Below are 21,663 nucleotides of genomic sequence, written 5' to 3'. Positions count from 1 at the left end.
TTGTCACTACTGGCAGTAATATTGAAGTTGCTACTCAGACTTGTATCCCAGACTTTTCGTGCTGTAAGTCGATTCCTATAACGTTAATTTCTTCCTCACTTCATTTTACTTTGCCCTTGGCTAAACTGACAAGCTTCTAAATGTCATAGTAAGTTTTGGTGGAGCTGGAAGGTGGTCCGTGTCCACTTGTTTAACACAATGGTTTCACAAGTTAGATTTCCAGTCTAAAAATAGAAAACAAATATAAAATGAATTAAATGAGACTCGACCTGATCGAGCCGTAGGGAACAACAGCCAGGCCTGACCTGATGGTTTTGGGCTACGATTCAAAATTTAAATATCTATCCTCAAATCCTCTTACACTGTTATGTCATCAGTCTGTAGGGTTCAGTGAATTCTTGTCATGTTTATGAAATGTTGTTCTTCTCAGTGAATATTTTTTCCTCAACCTAACCACCTTCGACATTTACCTATGTGCCTTTTTTCCTGAGAGAAATGCTCGAACATGTTGTGCTCTGTTTCGTATATACTGTATGTGTATCAGAGGAATAAAAGACTTCGCTGTGTATTAAAATCTCAACACTCACACAAATCAAAGAACTAGTTATGTTAATTGTATTCTAGGATACATTAGTTGCTTTCATCATGGTATAATGTTTCTTTGCTTCTCTTACTCATGCCTCATTCTTTCATCTTAGCTCTTGAGAGACAGACACAGAGAAAGAAAGATAAGCCTAGATCCTTGCTGGGAGCTCATCTCAAAGATTCATCTCTCCTTGCACCTCTTCTCCTTGAGGACCAGTTTAAAGAACTAGAAGATCCTCTGTGATTGCAGAGCAGAAACAGAGTAGTGGGAGGAGAGAGGATGTGAATGAGCATAATGGTGTTTATAGACCGAGAGCTAAGCAAAAGTTTTTGTGCGGCATATAAAGTCTTTGCAATGACACGAACTGCCTAAAAATTGTACAGGGTGATGCAGACAAGGATGAATAAGCCTTCCTGAATTGTAAGTATTTCAAATTTGTCAGAAAATTCACTTGACTGAGGCTACGTCCATGGGTATTTTTGAAAAACGCAGCTTTTTCTTTGTGTTTGGGTCGTTTGTCCTCACGTAAACGGCGTTTTGGGTCACTGAAAACAGAATTTAAAAAACTCTTGCCAGGGTGGACATTTTCAAAAACTTTGTTTTAGTGTTTACGTGTGGACGACGCAAACGGAGATTTATTCACGCAACGTCAAAGGTGTGCGCTGTTTTTGACGTCACGTTGTGTGTGCACTATTGTTTATATGAGATTGATTTCTACAATGGTGGTTAGAGGCAAAAGATTGTTGCTGTTAATCTTACTATCTGCAGTTTTTTTTTACACACTTACACACACAGTTACTGTTCCTCCATTTACAAAGACAGAGGTGTCAGAGTGAACTTCAGACATGGCTTCCAAATTCAACACACACTCTCACAACCCAAATCCTGACGCCAGCGTCACTGTCAGTTTTGAATACATAAAATAAAATTAAATGTATGCATTTTGTCCACTCCTAAGTTGTGAGTCTACACCAGCCAAAATAAAATTTTAGTAATTAACATTTGAAATGTTAATTGAAAAGTAACACAAAATTAGCTGCCTTAATATTTAACCCTTGTGTGGTGTTCGTATTTTTGTTACTCAGCCAGTGTTCATGGGTCTGGTGGACCCGCTAGAGTTTTGGCTTTCCAAATTAACACTATCAAACAATTTTATGTTAAATTACTCAACAGATGTTTACTTCATCCCAATTACAAGACATATGAACAGCAAACATGGTTAATTTTTTCCCTTTACCTTTGTTAGATCACATTTATGAATTAATGTGCTTCTCGTTTTTCTTTTATATGAAATGTTATAAATAAATCAGTTATAATCAAGTGGAGTGAGTGGAAAGACACAACACATTTACACATGAAAAAATAATTAATTGTTTAATTTTTCTTTTGAAAAAAACTGAACACGGGTCTCACAGACCCGAACACCATACAAGGGTTAAGGTTTTGTGAGGGCACAAATCCCCGTTTACTCTTTCCCTCCCAGGCTTCTAGACTTCTGATCGGCAAACATTTCTACATGGTTAAGATTTGTCATGTTCTTGAGAGTTTGACTTTGTTTTTGGCATTTACATGTGGATGGAGATATTTTTTTTTTCAACACTGAACATGTGGACGGGATTTAAAAAACAAAACAAACAAACAAACAAAAAAAAAGCCGAAAACGGGAAATCTCAGTTTTCAAAAATACCCGTGTACGTGTGGACGTGGCCTGAGATTCTTCTTATAAGAAATGGAAGATGGGATACTTAGCACTTCTGTTTGTGAGCAGTTGGAACAACATTGTGATTCACCTTCTCGGGGAGCCGGGGGGGAGGAACAGGTAAGTTCTGAAAATGTGCTACTGTTACTTTGAGCCCTTCCTGCTTTTTTTCTTTAAATATTTGTCTCAGCTAAATGTTTCCAATTATCCAACAAATTTCAATATTAGACAATGGCAAGTTAGCTTTTAAAAGAGTGCCAGGTGTTGTAGGGTTTGTAAACCTTTATTTATTTATTTAATAAATAAAATAATGGTTTAAAAACTGATAAGTAAAAAATCCCAGCACTCCAGCTATGCATTTTGCATCTTGGAAGAAAGAGTCTGTCTTTCTCCATCTCTACACGATAAAACACCACGAGCCAACAGAATTAAAGCACCTGTTATCCACCTTGTGCGCAAACCTTGAAGGTCTGTTTGAATGTTCACAGCCTTTAATTCCAACATGTCCAAAGTTTATCAAGTAAATAATATTTTATCCTTGTTTATCAAGTAAGATTTGAACTTGCAACAAACAAACTTCAACAAACTTATTTTCACATGTATTATATCTGTGCTGGAGGAATACTTTCACACTCACTGACTCTCATGAGTCATAGGGTTTCTCTGCAAAATAGGTAGAATTTATCCATTTGTTGCTCATGAAACCCCGGTGCAAAGATTTCTGTTCTCCTACTCTTTGCCTTTTGTGTTGTTGGTATTTCACCACTGAATGTCAAAAAAGAAATAGTTACTCTAAAAATAGTGAAGTGACTATTTCTGGGCCCGTTTGGCCAAAGTGTGACTTAAAAGGGAAATAGCTATTTTCTTAAATGGCACCTATTTCTGACAGAAATTCAATATGATAACGTTTTAATAACAACAGGTGATGTTTGAAATAAATGGTAACCACGTGTAGGCCAATATAACCCCTCATGTCTAGACATTAAGGATATCAACCAAGGGCACCAGATCCATTTCAAACATCGGGAAGTCTGTGTGTGTGTGTGTGTGTGTGTGTGTGTGTGTGTGTGTGTGTGTGTGTGTGTGTGTGTGTTATGAATAAGGCTCTAGATAGCATTGCAATAGAAATTGTTGGTGGTAGACTGCGGGTGGACAACAAAACATTTGCTTGTTATAATCAGCACTGGTCTTTTTAAGCACTGAGCCTTTAGTCCAGCTGTTTTTTTATTTTAAGTAGAAGATTAAAAAGTGTCTCAGTGACAGTGTTTACCAAGGTCTCAGTTCCATTAATTGTAGTTTCACAGTTGGGAAATTTTATATGTTACAAGTGTGACATCAACAGGTTGTTCTCTGCAGCAAAACTATGCTGTTTGTCATAATGTCATGTTGTCTGTCTGCCTTTATCTTCATCGTCTGTATTTTGTCTCCTGTTTGAGCTGGCTCCTTGTCTGTGGTTTGTAGTTTCCAATAGAATTGTTCACAATCATACTAGAAACAGTTGAGACTGTACTCATGACTGTCCCCAGGGTAATCCAGCATTTAATTTGCATTGTCAGATGAGCTTGTCACACACAAGTAAGATGGCATGTTCAAATGAATATGCAGCTGATTTAGTCACCCAGTATCCCGACTTAATAATGTGGGAAAGCTTTTCAAAGCTACAGAAATGTTTCAATTGTAGAATTCACTTCGGTTGGTACAAAAATCTAAGTGCATGTTAGTTCATTTAGCAGCATGAAACCTACCTTTTTATCAAAGTTTTCTTATGTTTGCTGAGCACAAATTCAGATATGTAGAAGTGGCAAAAACCATCTGCAGAATTAGAGCGGTACACTGTTGGAAGAAGGTCCTAGGTTCAAATCCATCATCCGGCCCTGTTCTCCCCATGTCTGCTTGGGTTCTCTAAAGGGACTCTCTTCCTCCCATTGCCCAAAGACATGTAGTTAGCGTGAGTGTAAGTGTAAATGGTTGTCTGTCTCTATGTTTTAAGCCTGGATTATACTCTGCATCCATTTTAACGGTTAAACAATATTCAGCTCCTCCCTCATTTCAGCCCGAACCTTGCTCCTCACTCCCGTGGAAAGACTTTAAACAGATGGGGCATTTCCATGCTTCCTCTTTGGACACTATTGATTCAGTTTCTTCTGTTTGACTGCCACAACATCTTCAGCTGTTTTCCACTTCATCATGACATAAATATTTCCTTACACAGAGAAATGGGATGTAACAGTATGCAGACTGCAGGTTCATGAGGACAATGGTTCACTAACACATGCACAGTGTCTTCTGGCTGACAAATCTTTTTCTCCGGCAATACCTCTGAGGTTTAACAGAGCCTATGAACTCTTAATTTTGAGTCACAATTTTAGCTTTGGCTCCAAAGACAGAGCAGTGTAACACACCTGAAGACAGGCACTACAGTCAAACGGACCCTTTCCAAATACTGATCCTTTCCCAGTTCTGTATTAGCAGTCCTTCTTTATCAGCACAGTAGCTCCCTCACGATATCCCCTCCTGATTCACTTCACTGCTTCACTTTAGTCAGAGCACTAGATTGGACAGTACATTTACTAATAACAAGCTAGCTGCAAACCACTCTGAAGCCAGCATGTTTACTCCTCGCCTGTCTGGAACTCCTGGTATCTTGGGATGTGTGTCACAAAAAAACCCATACAGGTCTGTAAGAAACTGTTTAGTAACAGTTGAAGTCAGCCATGATCTCTCTTTTTGGTGGTATAAAGCAGGTTGTAGTCATGCTACGACATCTTTCTTGCTCCTTGCTATTCAGTTCTTTGAATGATATAATTAAGGACAGACAAGGATAAGTAGCTTTTAGTAACAATGATAAGCATCCTGCTATTTGAAATCACCAGAGCTGCACTGAGGAAATACATCTTTGTAATGGCATCAGCTTTGACCATTTATCAAACCAGGGTTTCGATCTATGTGCAGGTCATGGGAGCACCGTTTACCAGACCTTTTTCTCTGCCAACAAATGCAGATGTATCATCATCTGAGAAGGCATTACACTGCACATTATACAGGATGTTATTACAAAGCCATTCGGCAGGTTAAAGGGAGAGCTATTTCCAGACTGAAGTGCTCACCCATCAACATCCACTGTGCAAGCGTCAGAGAAAGTGAGGACACACACATATTATTATATGGTTAGCATCCAGCCTCCAGACACCCCCTGACAGATTCATGAGTATTTCCTCTGTTGTGTCCTGCGGACTCTGTTTTAGTTCACCATGTGTGGTAACGGCGCTTCTAGTCTTACTAAGATGCTGCTATTGAAATACTTTAATGATTCCAATCTGCACCTCTTCTCATATGTATCATCTACTAAGTCAAATATGATTTATGCTCACAGCTGTGGTTGTAATTTCTCACAGTTGTAGCCCACAACTGCTGAATGACACAAATGCACACAAGCGTGTGCACACGCTCGAACACACTTTCTCACTCTGCAAGCTAGAGACATGACCCAATTTATCAAAGCTTCAACTTGTTGAATGTTGTTAAGACTGTAGCAAACCTGCTTTGGATCAGTATCCCAACTTAGCTGGAATGTGTGCAGCTTCCATGTTTTTTGGGATGCAGAATTATTTTGGATTTTGTGTGGAAAATGAATCTGAATTGTACCGTTAATAAGCTTTCCTCCAGTCTATCTGTGCCATGACATTTTTAACATTACATGTTTTATATGGACAGTGGATCAAATATTTTAAGAATGAATAAAGCAGTGTATACATGTAGCAAATTAGAGTAAGAGGGAGGTGGCTGAGGTGGACAGTAATTCTGAGTCGACTGGCAGATTTAAACCAACCAACCAACCAACCAACAAACAAGAGGGAGAACCTATACATGTGACTCACAAAAATGTGAGTTGAGTGATCCACTATATTATAGTTGCAACTTTATTTAATTGAAATGCATTGTACTTGCTCATGGTACTGTTTTAAAGAGTGAAATGCACGTAGGAGGGAAGGAGCATCACAGGTTTCCTAAACTGCGATTTTGTGTCTCCTTGTTTGACTTTTTGATTTGTCTCTCTTCACACACAGCTGGGTTTGTTTTAGGCACCAAAAACCACTGGGTTGTATTTGGGTATCAGTAATTACTTAGATTTAAATGAATCAATTGTGGTTTGGGTTAGGATGTGATTGGTTCTGATGGGTCTATTTGTGAGTGAAACTCATCATTATTGCCATGACCAAGTATATTATGGCACCTGTGCCAAAAGACACTTTCTACACATCTCTGAGATGTCAGAGGGGCTGTTAAAAATGAGAACAAACTGGAGTGTCTGACATTATGAGTTATTTTTTCCTGGACTGTTTTTTTTCCGGTAGTTTGAAAGTGTCAGTGTTTTGATAAAAGAAGAAATTATAAAGTGTTTTTCTCCTTTCAGTGATGTGCCTGGACATCTATGTCTAAACTGGCTTTATATAGTTGACAGGTGAATGTTTGTGCACTATATTGGAAAGTGGAGCACATCTGACAAGCTGCAGCACACATACTGAAATGCCACTGAAACAGCAGACAACTCCTTATTAACTTTATGGGTAATTTGTTATTTAGGAAGTCAGTTTTAATCATTTAAACCATATATACTGTTTAAACATAAGACCACAGAGCAGTCTGTGACATCACAGTGATCCCAGGCCCATTGCAGACAATGGCAATTAAAGGCGACTCAACTACTGCTTGTTATTTTTTTGCTTTACACTAAGACAGTGCCACAAGAATGCTCTAATAAACTGCAGCTTCACTGTCTAAAAGAAATTACTTTTTACCAAAGTTAGGCCTTATTTTTAAAGAGATGTCTAGACTTGTTTTGACCTTAAGATGCCTAATGAGATGCTGAGTCCAGTTGTGGACCAGCTGTGCAGCGATAGGAGGGAGACGTGGTGATATTAATGCCAGGTGTTCTATTTTAGTACTTGTTCGAGGTAGTAAACTTTATTATCACTTTATTTCATTTATTTAGTAGTTTATTTGTGAAGAAAAAGAACAAGAAAGCAGTGCGTACATAGATTTATAGATAGATGTAGAGTAATATTACAGAGTCATTTGTTTCATGCTGTTCAATTGTGCAGAAAGATTAGTATCTATAAGCTGCTGGTGGAAAAATAGTGGCAGGAAAAATCCAAAATAAAACAACTGATCACCGAACATTTCTAGAGTTCATGTACACAACTAGCTAATGTTGTTTTTGCATTTGTGGCCAGATTTTAACCAGGACTTGACTGTTTTACAGAAAGTTTAAAATCCTGACTTTGGCTTAAACTCACAGTTTGGAAGTTCCAAATTTTTCTCCTTAATTAAGAATGAAATTTGTGCAAAGGAAGGCTGCGTTGTCTAAATCTATTTATGATGTATTTCATGTGACTAGTATGGTATAGAGACGTCAGCACTGACAGCACCTAATGATGAAGAACTGTAAATCACACGAGTGACTGATTAAGGTAATGAATAAACGGATCAAAACTGAGAAAACTGCATATTTTTATTAAAAATTTAGAAAGTTGAAATATGTATGGGAACATAGGTATGAAAAATTAGATTATGTGAGCTCTTTGAAATGGTGAGCAGGGTCTGATTTGCTTAAAAGTTTGAAGATTGGCCCTAATTTTACAACAATGTTGTTCATAGATAATTCCAATTTTCTGTATTCCTTTATTTTTGTCATCTCTCATTCATTACCTTTAATCTCATATTACAGTGTTTATATGTGGGACTTTTTTGATTAAGAACCACATAAACAAAAAAACCCTTCTGGTTTCTTCCATTTCATTACATTTTAAAGAATCAATATAATACATACGCTTAACAGGATGAGCTTAAAAGATGCAATTTTCTGCAAGCTTGACAACCCATTAGCAAAGTAGTTAAAAGCAGATGAACAAACATTAAAATAATGCTTAAATATGAGTGCAATTAAAACAAAAAACATAACAGTTGCCCCTAATGAGTATTTTCACTTTTGATATTTAAAGTAGATATTTTGCTAATAATTCAGTGCTTTGAATGCAGCTTCTCTTATCAAACGCTAATGATCTAGATACTAATGACAGGTTAACATCTATTTGACTCGAAAAACAAAAATGGATGAGTAATGGAGCTAGTGTCATCCCAAGAGGGGGATTAGTCATTAGAAATAGTTGTGAAATGCTTGCATGAGTGAGCGCCTGCATGTGACAGTGTGTATTTTGTCTATTTGCCGATGCACAAGTGTGCGTACGTGCCATCTTAATCTGTAAAGTGTGTGTATTTGAGTGTTACCCTCTTTGTATTTTGCCCACCAGTCTCTCTCCACTTTATTTGTACTCTGGCAGGCAGGCGGGCTTTTTCGTTTCGAGCCCAGAAGTCGATTCCCGGAGTCCAATTTACAACAGCACCGCAGCGTAAACAAGAACCAAGATGGCCGCCTGTCTGTCCGCCTGAGCCTTCATCTGATGATTAGGGCCTATTTTTAAATGTCTGCGAACCGGCTGACTGGCCGAGCGACCGGCTGCTGCTTGTCTTTTCTATATTTATGCCAAGAAGACAACATGTACTGTGGCAGCCATGGAAAGAGCAAGTGTTGGGAGGAAAAAGAATGAAAACACACACACACGAACAACAACAATATCTCTTTCTTTCTCTCTCTCTCTCTCTCTCTCTCTCTCTCTCTCTCTCACACACACACACACACACACACACACACACACACACACACACACACACACACTCGCTCAGGCACAGGTCCATTAACGATGATGGGCTGGAAGATAACAGTAAGGCTGTGGGATCATTCATTTCTTACTCTCTGCTGCTGTGTAATAGTTTCAGTCCAGATAAGGCAGAAAAAAGCTAATTTTTCACCTTTTAGCGCTGAATGTACTGCAGACTTTACAATGAGGTTGAAGCTAAAAATAAACCCCGCGCACTCACAATTACAAGCATCTTACAATGAAACGGCTTTCGAGCATTTGATGATCAGTCAAAGTGATAACAAGGACGCAGTTTTCATGCAAATATCTTGTGGTGGGAACATTTTGTAGTAATTACACGTGAATGAGAGTCATTCTGACAACTGAGGAAGGTAGTGATTTACAGAGATACAAGCGATGTTAAATTAAGCTAATTGGCTAAAGATTTTTCTCATTTTGACGGCTAAATCTGAAACTGCAAGCCGGTGAATGTGACAGGAATCTGTTAAAGAGAGAAGAGCAAGCGGGGAACTTGTAAAGAATAAACCACAGCAGCAGTCGCTTTCTCCGCTCTGGACGGGAGAGAAAGCAGCCGTGAGAACGAACTCTGGTTCCACAATTAGAAGATAAAACGGCAAAATGTCAAGTACATGTTTTTCATCACACCTCATTAATTATGTTTATAAGCAGCGAATGCTGATTCAAAATCAGAATATAAAATGAGAAATGCATTGTTTCACATTCATAACAGCAGAGTCCAGAATAACAACTCGATTTGAGAAACAAGTGAAATGAAAGAAGTGTGAGGTGAAGATGAGGCAAACAAAAGCCGGAAAAACTAACAAAGCTTGGTGTTTTTTGCTTATCTGTGTGTTCCTTTTTACACAGCGTATATATATATATATATATATATATATATATATATATATATATATATATATATATATATATATATATATATATATATATATATATATATTATGGAATGCCCTTTAGGAAAATATTATATATATATATATATTCCAACCAAAGTCTGAATATATAGAATGAAACTTGAATATATAGAATGATCTTTTGAATATATAGAATGAAACTTGAATATATAGAATGATCTTCTGAATATATAGAATGAAACTTGAATATATAGAATGATCTTTTGAATATATAGAATGAAGCTTGAATATAAAGAATGATCTTTTGAATATATAGAATGAAACTTGAATATATAGAATGAAACTTGAATATATAGAATGAAACTTGAATATATAGAATGATCTTTTGAATATATAGAATGAAACTTGAATATATAGAATGAAACTTGAATATATAGAATGAAACTTGAATATATAGAATGATCTTCTGAATATATAGAATGAAACTTGAATATATAGAATGAAACTTGAATATATATAGAATGAAACTTGAATATATAGAATGTATGAACCTCTTTTTTAGAGATGATGTGTTTCTGAATTCTCTGCCTTTACAAAATGGCATCAGCTGAACTATTTCAGTACTTTTTAGAGCTTGACAACTGTTTTGCGACAGCTGTTCAAATTGCAAATTTCCATAGTCCACTAGTTGTATCCTGTGGTTGTACAGTGTTCCAACATTTACTGACAACATTTGAGATATGGCCATCCAACTAAACCCCAAGTCTCGCATGTCAGTCAGCTGAGTAGCTGGTATGTTGTACCTAAAAGAGTTAGAAACAAAAGAAGAAATATGTTAACTTCTTTCTTATTTCTTGCATTCATTATCTTGTTTGCCATCTCTTGACTCTTTCAAGTGCCATACACATTATGAATGAATTTGTTTCCATTTTTATCACTTACCTTGACCTTCCTCTTTGAGATGTAGAATGATATAATGAGCCCATAACATGTGCTTCAGCTTCTGCTCGAAGTGTTAGCTCAGTTGATATCTCCATCAGTGATTGATAAATTCCCTCAAGAAGTGTGCATAATCTTCTCCCAGAAACATTTTGTTGAACATTATTCATGAGCACTAGAAATGTTGCAATAATGAAAACGTGTTCTTCAAGGTGACGTAGTATAAATTCAAATTATTTCTACCATTTGCAGTTTGAACAGCTGTCGCAAAACAGTTGTCAAGCTCTAAAAAGTACTGAAATAGTTCAGCTGATGCCATTTTGTAAAGGCAGAGAATTCAGAAACACATCATCTCTAAAAAAGAGGTTCATACATTCTATATATTCAAGTTTCATTCTATATATTCAAGCTTCATTCTATATATTCAAAAGATCATTCTATATATTCAAGTTTCATTCTATATATTCAAGAGATCATTCTATATATTCAAAAGATCATTCTATATATTCAAGTTTCATTCTATATATTCAAGAGATCATTCTATATATTCAAGTTTCATTCTATATATTCAAGTTTCATTCTATATATTCAAGTTTCATTCTATATATTCAAGAGATCATTCTATATATTCAGAAGATCATTCTATATATTCAAGTTTAATTCTATATATTCAAGTTTCATTCTATATATTCAGAAGATCATTCTATATATTCAAGTTTCATTCTATATATTCAAGAGATCATTCTATATATTCAAGTTTCATTCTATATATTCAAGTTTCATTCTATATATTCAAGTTTAATTCTATATATTCAAGTTTCATTCTATATATTCAAGAGATCATTCTATATATTCAAGTTTAATTCTATATATTCAAGTTTCATTCTATATATTCAGAAGATCATTCTATATATTCAAGTTTCATTCTATATATTCAAGAGATCATTCTATATATTCAAGTTTAATTCTATATATTCAAGTTTCATTCTATATATTCAGAAGATCATTCTATATATTCAAGTTTCATTCTATATATTCAAGAGATCATTCTATATATTCAAGTTTCATTCTATATATTCAAGTTTCATTCTATATATTCAAGTTTCATTCTATATATTCAAGTTTCATTCTATATATTCAAGTTTCATTCTATATTTTCAAAAGATCATTCTATATATTCAAAAGATCATTCTATATATTCAAGTTTCATTCTATATATTCAAGAGATCATTCTATATATTCAAGTTTCATTCTATATATTCAAGTTTCATTCTATATATTCAAGTTTCATTCTATATATTCAAGAGATCATTCTATATATTCAGAAGATCATTCTATATATTCAAGTTTAATTCTATATATTCAAGTTTCATTCTATATATTCAGAAGATCATTCTATATATTCAAGTTTCATTCTATATATTCAAGAGATCATTCTATATATTCAAGTTTCATTCTATATATTCAAGTTTCATTCTATATATTCAAGTTTAATTCTATATATTCAAGTTTCATTCTATATATTCAAGAGATCATTCTATATATTCAGAAGATCATTCTATATATTCAAAAGATCATTCTATATATTCAAGTTTCATTCTATATATTCAAGTTTAATTCTATATATTCAAGTTTCATTCTATATATTCAAGAGATCATTCTATATATTCAGAAGATCATTCTATATATTCAAGTTTAATTCTATATATTCAAGTTTCATTCTATATATTCAGAAGATCATTCTATATATTCAAGTTTCATTCTATATATTCAAGAGATCATTCTATATATTCAAGTTTCATTCTATATATTCAAGTTTCATTCTATATATTCAAAAGATCATTCTATATATTCAAGTTTAATTCTATATATTCAAGTTTCATTCTATATATTCAAAAGATCATTCTATATATTCAAGTTTCATTCTATATTTTCAAAAGATCATTCTATATATTCAAAAGATCATTCTATATATTCAAGTTTCATTCTATATATTCAAGTTTCATTCTATATATTCAGAAGATCATTCTATATATTCAAGTTTCATTCTATATATTCAAAAGATCATTCTATATATTCAAGTTTCATTCTATATATTCAAAAGATCATTCTATATATTCAAGTTTCATTCTATATTTTCAAAAGATCATTCTATATATTCAAAAGATCATTCTATATATTCAAGTTTCATTCTATATATTCAAGAGATCATTCTATATATTCAGAAGATCATTCTATATATTCAAGTTTCATTCTATATATTCAAAAGATCATTCTATATATTCAAGTTTCATTCTATATATTCAAGTTTCATTCTATATATTCAAGTTTCATTCTATATATTCAAAAGATCATTCTATATATTCAAGTTTCATTCTATATATTCAAGTTTCATTCTATATATTCAAGTTTCATTCTATATATTCAAAAGATCATTCTATATATTCAAGTTTCATTCTATATTTTCAAAAGATCATTCTATATATTCAAGTTTCATTCTATATATTCAAGTTTCATTCTATATATTCAAGTTTCATTCTATATATTCAAAAGATCATTCTATATATTCAAGTTTCATTCTATATATTCAAGTTTCATTCTATATATTCAAGTTTCATTCTATATATTCAAAAGATCATTCTATATATTCAAGTTTCATTCTATATATTCAAAAGATCATTCTATATATTCAAGTTTCATTCTACATATTCAAGCTTCATTCTATATATTCAAAAGATCATTCTATATATTCAGACTTTGGTTGGAATATATATATAATATTTTCCTAAAGGGCATTCCATAATAAATATATATATATATATATATATATATATATATATCTATATATATATATCTCCAATAAATCAACTTTAAAAACTACCAACCTACAAATCCCCATTTTTATATCACTAAACTCCTTATTTTTCTTAGCTTAGAGATTGAAATAGTTTATACATTCAGTATCTTTTTTAATTAAAAAAATCAGCCTTGAACTTCAGCTATTTTCTATTGTACTGAGTTAGACGCTATTAGTACAGCTTCATCATATTCTGCAAGCTGTGTATTAATTATCTTATATGAATTATGTCTATTTAGTAGATTAAAGAGTTCTAAACTACATAGCAATAAAGGAGCATGAAATAAAAATACTTGAGCAATATGAAGAGAAATGATATCTGATTTATACACGTCACCCTTCTAACTTTAATCACTGTGTTTTTAATCATTAGTTATTATTTCTGTCTGGCTCTCTTCCACAGCGTGTCTTTTGTCCTGTCTTCCTCACATCACCTGGTGGCTGTAGCTCAGGTGGTAGAGCAGATCACCTACTGCCTGGAAAGTTGGTGGTTTGATCCCAGTCTGCTCCAGTCTACATGCCAAATATCCTTGGGCAAGATACTAACCCCCTGTTTCTCTGTGATGCATCCATCGAGTATGGATGATGTGTGAATGTTAGTTAGGAAGCACTTAGGAAAAACAGTTTAGGAAAAAGTGCTTGTGCGAATGGGTGTGATTTGGTGAATGAACAAGTTGTTTAAAGCACTTTGAGTGTTCAGATGAGTAGAAAAGCGCTATATAAGAAACAGTCCATTTACCTCCATCCGGTCACAGCAGATGGCTGATTGAGCCGGAGGTGTCTTCCTGTAGAAAGGGAGTTTTTCCTCCCCACTTTAACTAAGTGCTTGTTCAAAAGGGGTTTGATTGTTGGGGTTTTCTCTGTATTATTGTAGGTACTTAAGGTTGCAGTTGTTGTCATTGACTTGAACTGAACTATGTGGTGCAAATCAGCACTTCTCTACAAAGCAGTAGTTGTTAGACTTTGGGGAAGACCACAGTGGTGGGAAACCGAACCACTGCAGACAGGGATGCTGACCACCAGGAAATTAGGGTTTAAACTATTAGGAATGTTTATTTCTGTAGAAAAAATATGGTTTATTTTCTGTAGGGAAGACAAACCAAAAGGAATTTGTGATGATTATTACTTTTTTTTTTCAGAAATTCCTCTTTGATTCTCATTTTTCTGTTTTGCTTGTATGCAGAATATAGGTTGTGATCTTTTTTTAAGCTTCTGAAGCTGGGCATGCCAGAAAAGGACTTCTGAGCTGTGTTTGAGGAGGCTTATACTGGAAGCAGGTAAACAGTTAATGTGAAGAGCAAAAAGAGGATTTCAAAACCACCACCGTATTAATTTTTTTGTATGCATGTACATCAGGTAGCAATGACTGGAAGACAGAACAAGTCTTAGCGCTGATAGCGCTGATACCCACATGCTACACTGTAAGCGCTGAAAACTGTATTACATTTGATAATTTACCAACTTTTTCATTTACAGAACCTAGGGACTTAACATATTTATATTCTGCTGGGTTATACAGCATCAGCAGAGCTGTGTTGTACATATTGAGGCAAAAATCCCTGAAAAAATGACTCTCACTTTAAGACCATGAGTCAGTATTAGTTATGTTTAATGATTGCATCTTACATAACTCAGTTCATATAAACTGAAACTTTGTGGTGGACCCAGGTGCTGATGGTGCTGATGAGGACTGCAAAAATACATCAAAATGAGTTTGCTATGATCATTAATCATCATGAAATTAAGCTTTAACCCCTATTTTTCTATGTTTGATTGACATTGATTGATTGATATTTGTTGTTACAAAAAGTTTGAGAAGTGCCACTAAACTGATACCTAAATGTTTCCATCTGTAGTCCAGTACGACTGACCAATCATGTTTGAACAGATTTTTGTTGGATGCTTGTAAAAAGTTAATGTGGAGAGAAACTGACAGATTTCAACTCTAAGATATTTATTAAAAACAAAAAAAACAAGCAGACATGAAAACATTGACAATCATCTTTTAATAAGTGTCATTTTATTATTTTGTTAAATGCCTCATCATGAATGATGACTGATAGACAGATCAAGAACAAAAATCCTGGTTCTGTTATCGCCACTGGAGGCCATGAAAAACTGGCTTTTGCCCCCAGAGTCTAAATCAGCACACTAGCCGTTGGCTTCCCAAATTATAAACATCTGATTATGCAATTATGTAAAAATACTATCTGGATGAAAGCAATAACAAAGGCCAGCCAAAGTTCTGTTCTAGGCTAATGAGCTGCCTCTCTATTTCTTAATTTCCATAAACAGTGATTACCAAAAAACAATCTGTGTGCTGCACTCAGCAAGTGCACTTCTAAAATACATATTCAGTCATCAGAATAAGAAATATACTAGTGTAGATAGATACAAGGTTAAACTGAATTGCATAAAACATATTTGGATTTTTACCTTTCTTTTCTGTACATATGTTTGTGTCCCTCAAATTTTAGTGTGGACTGAAAATAGGAAGATCCGCACGAAAACACAGGTATAAAAAAGACGTTTGAGTGAATTGGTGAAAAATAAAGGAAGAGGAAAAGCATCCCTGGGGAGTGATGGAGAGACAGAGGTGGAGGATGAAGGAGAGGATGAGGTCTATGGTGGGGTAGGGAGAGAGATTAGTGATGAAGGCTACAGGAAAGAAGAAACAAATATTTAGGTGAAGTTAAAATAAAACAGTTTACATCGGACAACTTAGTTTAGCATTCAACACGTGTCGTGAGGAAGTAATGAGGACCCAGAGAGGTGGATGGGAGAGAGAGGGAGGTAGAGAGACGTTGCTAGGTGACGGAGCGTACATACTGAATTTTAACAAAATAACGGGAGAGGAGAGAGTGAGTGAGAGGGACAGAGAGGTAGCAGTCAGCAACATGTAGCCTCGCCGAGTGGAGGAAAGGTCGAAACTGTGCGTGCGCGCGATTCTTTGCTATTTTCTTTTTTGTCGGGAGGGGTGAGCTGTTTCGCTTTCATCCCGAGGACATTATCCCGCAACATTAGAATCGATCAGGCTCTATGCCGCAGGAAATGTCCAGCGGAGGGATGGACGGATGGATTGTGGTGCACGGAGAGAAGACGCGGAGAGCAAAAAGAGAAGAAAAAGAGTGCGGGGCTCCTGAAAACAGTGAGTAGATTCTTGTCATGTCTCAATTTGGACCCTCTTCTCTTCCCCCTTTTGCTTTCTTGTCTTTTACGCTGAAGGTGAAAATGTTGCGCCGTGTCTCAGACAACTGTCTCTGGCTTTGCCCTTCACATTCCGGCTGTTAGATGTGAGATGTTCTGCTGCATTTCTACGGGGCTCGTTGTGCACGTATGTGAATCCCGAGATACTTTCTACTGGCTCGTGCTGTCACGGCTAGGACGCAGCCTGCCGGTGCGCGAGGCTTTGACCCCTCTGTCATTGATGCGCGTGCTTGGCTACATGGCCGTGCGTGTCTGTCTTTCACCCGGACGCGCACACACGTAAGGACCGGTGCGCAATCCTTCCATCCCTCCTCAATCAGCCTGTCACGCGTGAAGTCAGAGCGCAAGTTGCTGCCAGTGACAGACAGATGAAAGCAGCTGTGATTCAGATGTGACATTTCTAAAAAACCGCATACATGCCTTTTCGTGTCCTCACCATACAGGCATTTGCATTCTGCAATTTTCCAACCGGTTGTTGCGCATATGTGCGTTTTGCCCTCTCCAGCTTCTGTCTTACTGCACCTCAGGGCTCTCACATATCTGTTACCCTCCACCCACTGTTTACCCCACCAAACCTCGTCTTTCTCACCCCTTTTGCTCTCCCTGCTTCAGTATTATTAGCTGTAGGGCAGCTATCAGATCCGGGATCATTCGTCTGTGTGTGCGCGCGCGCATCAGCAGCTGGTGCACCAGCAAGCAGCAGGCTGTGTGCGTGAAGATCACTCCCCAGGACAGACAGGGGAAATTGGGATTCAGAGCTAGGAGAATGAACCCCTCCCTGCTCCCTTCTCCTCCTCCTGCTCCTTCACTCCAACCAACACACACACACACACACACACACACACACACACACACACACACACACACACACACACACACACACACACACACACACACACACTTCCTTAAAACATAATAAGATAAAACACTTCTGGCACTGATGATGATTTAGTTCCAGCAGTGTGTGCGTGTGGCTGATTCAACAGTTTGGATATACGCTTGGCTTGAGCCCACTGTGAATTGAATTTCTAGTCATGTAGTATAAACACACTATTCATCCCGTCTATTTCTATACAGCAGACTGTATGGGTGTGGCTGAGTCTGTAATTGAGTTACATGGCAGAGTGGGAGTTGATGGTCAGTGTGACATTAACAGTAAAGACTCCCATTTTCTATTCCCAGGGAAATAGAAGCCTTTCAGATGCGTGAAACAACTAGATAGGAGTGTGGATATGGATTCCTTTCTTACTTATATGCTCATAGGTATTGTTTACTGCCTTTCACTATAAGCTTCAAACTGAGATGAATGGATATATGTTGGCATGGTTCCTTTTTAATTTCATGGTTTCAGAAACTAGAAGTGCTGGAGCTATTGAGGGTCTATACCCAAGCTGAGAGCAACAGTATCAACATTTCTGTCTTATATTCAATCACGATTGACATCTTGGACATGTTTGTGTGACCTTATGCCCCTCGTAGTAGAGGAAAAACATCTTGGCTGTGCTGATCTCCTGCTTCCACCGTTCAACTGCTGAGGCAGCAGAGTTTTCATTATGCTGTTTCTGACGCCAGCGGGCTGTTTGGCCCGATCCAGGCGTTTTATCTCTTGTTAGGTACTTAAGCTGGACAAGGTGTGATGGATAAGGATGGTAGCTTTTTGGCTCAGACTATCACACACCGCAAGTCTTATTCCATATTCACCCCCCCCCCCCCCCCCCTTCCTTTTGTGAAGCCCTCAACTTGCCAAAACATCATGTGAGTCTGAGGTCATACCCAAGCTGAGAGCAACAGTATCAACATTTCTGTCTTATATTCAATCACGATTGACATCTTGGACATGTTTGTGTGACCTTATGCCCCTCGTAGTAGAGGAAAAACATCTTGGCTGTGCTGATCTCCTGCTTCCACCGTTCAACTGCTGAGGCAGCAGAGTTTTCATTATGCTGTTTCAAAGGTGATGAGGATAAGGCGGCCTTTTGTCATGTCAGGGACCTTGAAATGAAACAAGAGAATAAATGGGGCAACTGCAGTTGCTGTCAGATTCACTGGAGGTTAGACCATGACAGATAATGGTCCAACAGCAGAAAAGGTGATAAAAAAAACCCAGAGACTACAAATATTCCACTTTATAGGGCAAACACTTGTGATGTTAATTAAGTTTAAAATATACAGCTGCAGTTAAAAAGTTGACAAAAAGGGCACCATTTCTTCTTCTAAATGTACAAACTGTCCTTTTTCCATGACAGCCAGTAAGACTTAGAAACTTACTGTATATATATATATATATATATATATATATATATATATATATATATATATATATGTGTGTGTGTATATATGCATCACATATGTTTACATCTGTAATTCATCCCCTCAGAAGATTTTCAAGCTGAAAAACTGACCTCTGACACAACTGATAATCGCTGTATTTTAACCCATCCATCCATCCATTCGCGTCCGCTTATCCTTTTCAGGGTCGCGGGGGGCGCTGGAGCCTATCCCAGCTGTCATAGGGCGAGAGGCGGGGTACACCCTGGACAGGTCGCCAGTCTGTCGCAGGGCCAACACACAGAGACAGACAACCATTCGCACTCACATATTCACACCTATGGGCAATTTGGATTAACCAATTAACCTATCTCCACTAAGTGCATGTCTTTGGACAGTGGGAGGAAGCCAGAGTACCCGGAGAGAACCCACACAAACACGGGGAGAACATGCAAACTCCTATATTTTAACCCAAAGTGTGATATTTTCCTAATGCTAAAAAAATCCCTGATCTTCAGTGATCCATTTGAAATAACTAATGTTTCTTGTAGTGATCTGTAATGAAAGTACCGTATTACTATAATGACTTCTATCGTAGTTAGCATGTGCATTAAAAAGAAAACACTGAATGTTTGTGAAACACTGAATGCCTGCAAAAGTCTGGCAATAACCAAATAGGAGCTGAGCAAAATTGGAATTAATTGGTGGTTGAGCTGCACAAGAAAACAGAAGGTGAAACTGCTCTCTAATCTCCAGTGTGCACTGCTATCCAGTGGTCTTTATTGCCTTGTAGGTTCTACACCAAGGAGTACTGAAATCAGTGTAAACACTGCTTACATTTTGCTATTTTTAAGGGATTTTTGTCGAAGCAAGACATTTTTTTTAGGAGCTTAAACATATTTAACTTTTTAAAAGACACAAGCAGTCTGTGGCTGCAGACCAGTTGCCTCTAATTCTTAGCAGGGGGAAAAAAGGGACAAATCAGGTCTGAAGCTGCAACTAGCAGCCTTTAGTTTCAAGAACAGCAGGATCATTATAGCTGCTCTACACCACAGAGCCATGATCTCCTGCACTAACAAATTAGCACAATCATTCATTCTTACAATATTCATACTTTTTCCACAATGTTACTGCACCAGAGCACGAGATTTAAAGTAGATGTCTACAGGTAGAGGAATCTGTGGGCTACGAAGTGGTGCATGTTTAAGCGAAAGGAAGAATTGCAGACTGTACTGTACTGTATTGAATTCATTATTTGTGAGGATGATGTTCTGGGGATGTTTTCAGAAAATGTGTTTTATAAAGCCTGGTTGCCCTGCTGACATTACTCATTTCTCATGAAGGAGATATAGACACGAGGGCAGATATAAACTCTGCACAGCTATGCGCAGATGCAGTCTCTGCACACATTAGCATACTTTAAACAAAAACTCAGGATTCAGTGATTGCAAGGCCAGTTATTGTTGTACATTTTAATTATACTGGGAAATATAACAGCAGACATCAATGCAAATTTTGATGTGTAACACCACCTGCACATGTTCACAGAGGCCCAGTGTGATGGATACCCACAGCTTCTGGGGGATTACATCTGTCAGTGCATAATTCTGGTTTATTACAGTGTTTTACACACCATGTGAACAGCCAAGATCCAAAAAAAGGGCCAGAGATGATGATCAGACAGGTTGTAAACAAGACAAGAGATTAGCCAAATTTACTTGGTGAACTGTGAAATTACTATCCAGTGCTTGCCCTAGGTTGAATGCTTTAGGGATGCGGGTGGTTCACCATACTCATGGGCAATGAGTATGCTCTCTGTTGACATTTCAGATGCACATACTGTACTTTAAAGATTATCAGTACATAATTTGCTTTATGCAGTTCTTATACCTGCATTGCAGTCCCAAACCTTTGAAGGCATTAACCAAAAGAGCTGAATGTGAGAACGCAAATGTGTAGTTCAGTCAAATTGTCCATCAAATGTCTTTTTCCTGCCAGCTTCCTCGTACAAAGTTCCATATGCACAAAAAACAGCTGAAGTAAATGTGTGTTCTTCATGTGTCCCACATCCTGAACATTTAAACATGGAGGACCAAAGTATTTCCAGACACGAGGCTGTCTGGTAAGCGGGCTGCCTTCTGCTATGTGTTATATTCGTGAAAGAGCAACTTCAGTCGATGTCTTGAGAAGCCTCAAGTTTGTTAGTTTGTTTGCAGTCTGCTGTTTTGGGCAGCAGGCTTCAGAAGTGTTTCTGTGAGCCTGAATGTTGAGGGCTGACTTTCAGTACAGCAGACATTTTACACTGGTGCAGGGAAAACAAGTGAAATTAACCAGGACTCACTACACTGTGACAGTGAACCATCATGCAAAAAAGGATGGGCCCATCTAAGTGGAACTGAGCAATCAGTTATATACCTGTACCTTCCTTTGGGACAAGGCCAGGTGTCTGCTATGGAAAAGGTCTTTTGTGAGTGCAGTGTTAGAAACAATAGTTAAAGCCATTAAAATAAGAAATA

At 36.7% G+C, this 21,663-nt stretch overlaps 1 protein-coding gene across 1 annotated transcript in view; it reads left to right on the top strand.

Annotated features, from left to right (window-relative positions):
• Positions 1-16,561: 16,561 nt before the first annotated feature.
• grin2da (glutamate receptor, ionotropic, N-methyl D-aspartate 2D, a) overlaps positions 16,562-21,663 on the top strand; it is a 274,557-nt gene continuing 269,455 nt past the window's right edge. The window contains exon 1 of the mRNA XM_085395309.1: positions 16,562-16,820. The gene's annotated coding sequence lies outside the window, so the exon portion shown is untranslated. The remainder of the gene's footprint in view (positions 16,821-21,663) is intronic.

Source organism: Rhamphochromis longiceps, linkage group LG22 (genome assembly GCF_057381845.1).
Source record: "Rhamphochromis longiceps isolate RC_006_pf linkage group LG22, R_longiceps_female_GT1.1, whole genome shotgun sequence".
Classification (NCBI taxonomy): domain Eukaryota; kingdom Metazoa; phylum Chordata; class Actinopteri; order Cichliformes; family Cichlidae; genus Rhamphochromis; species Rhamphochromis longiceps.
This window is presented reverse-complemented; position numbering and strand designations above follow the sequence as displayed.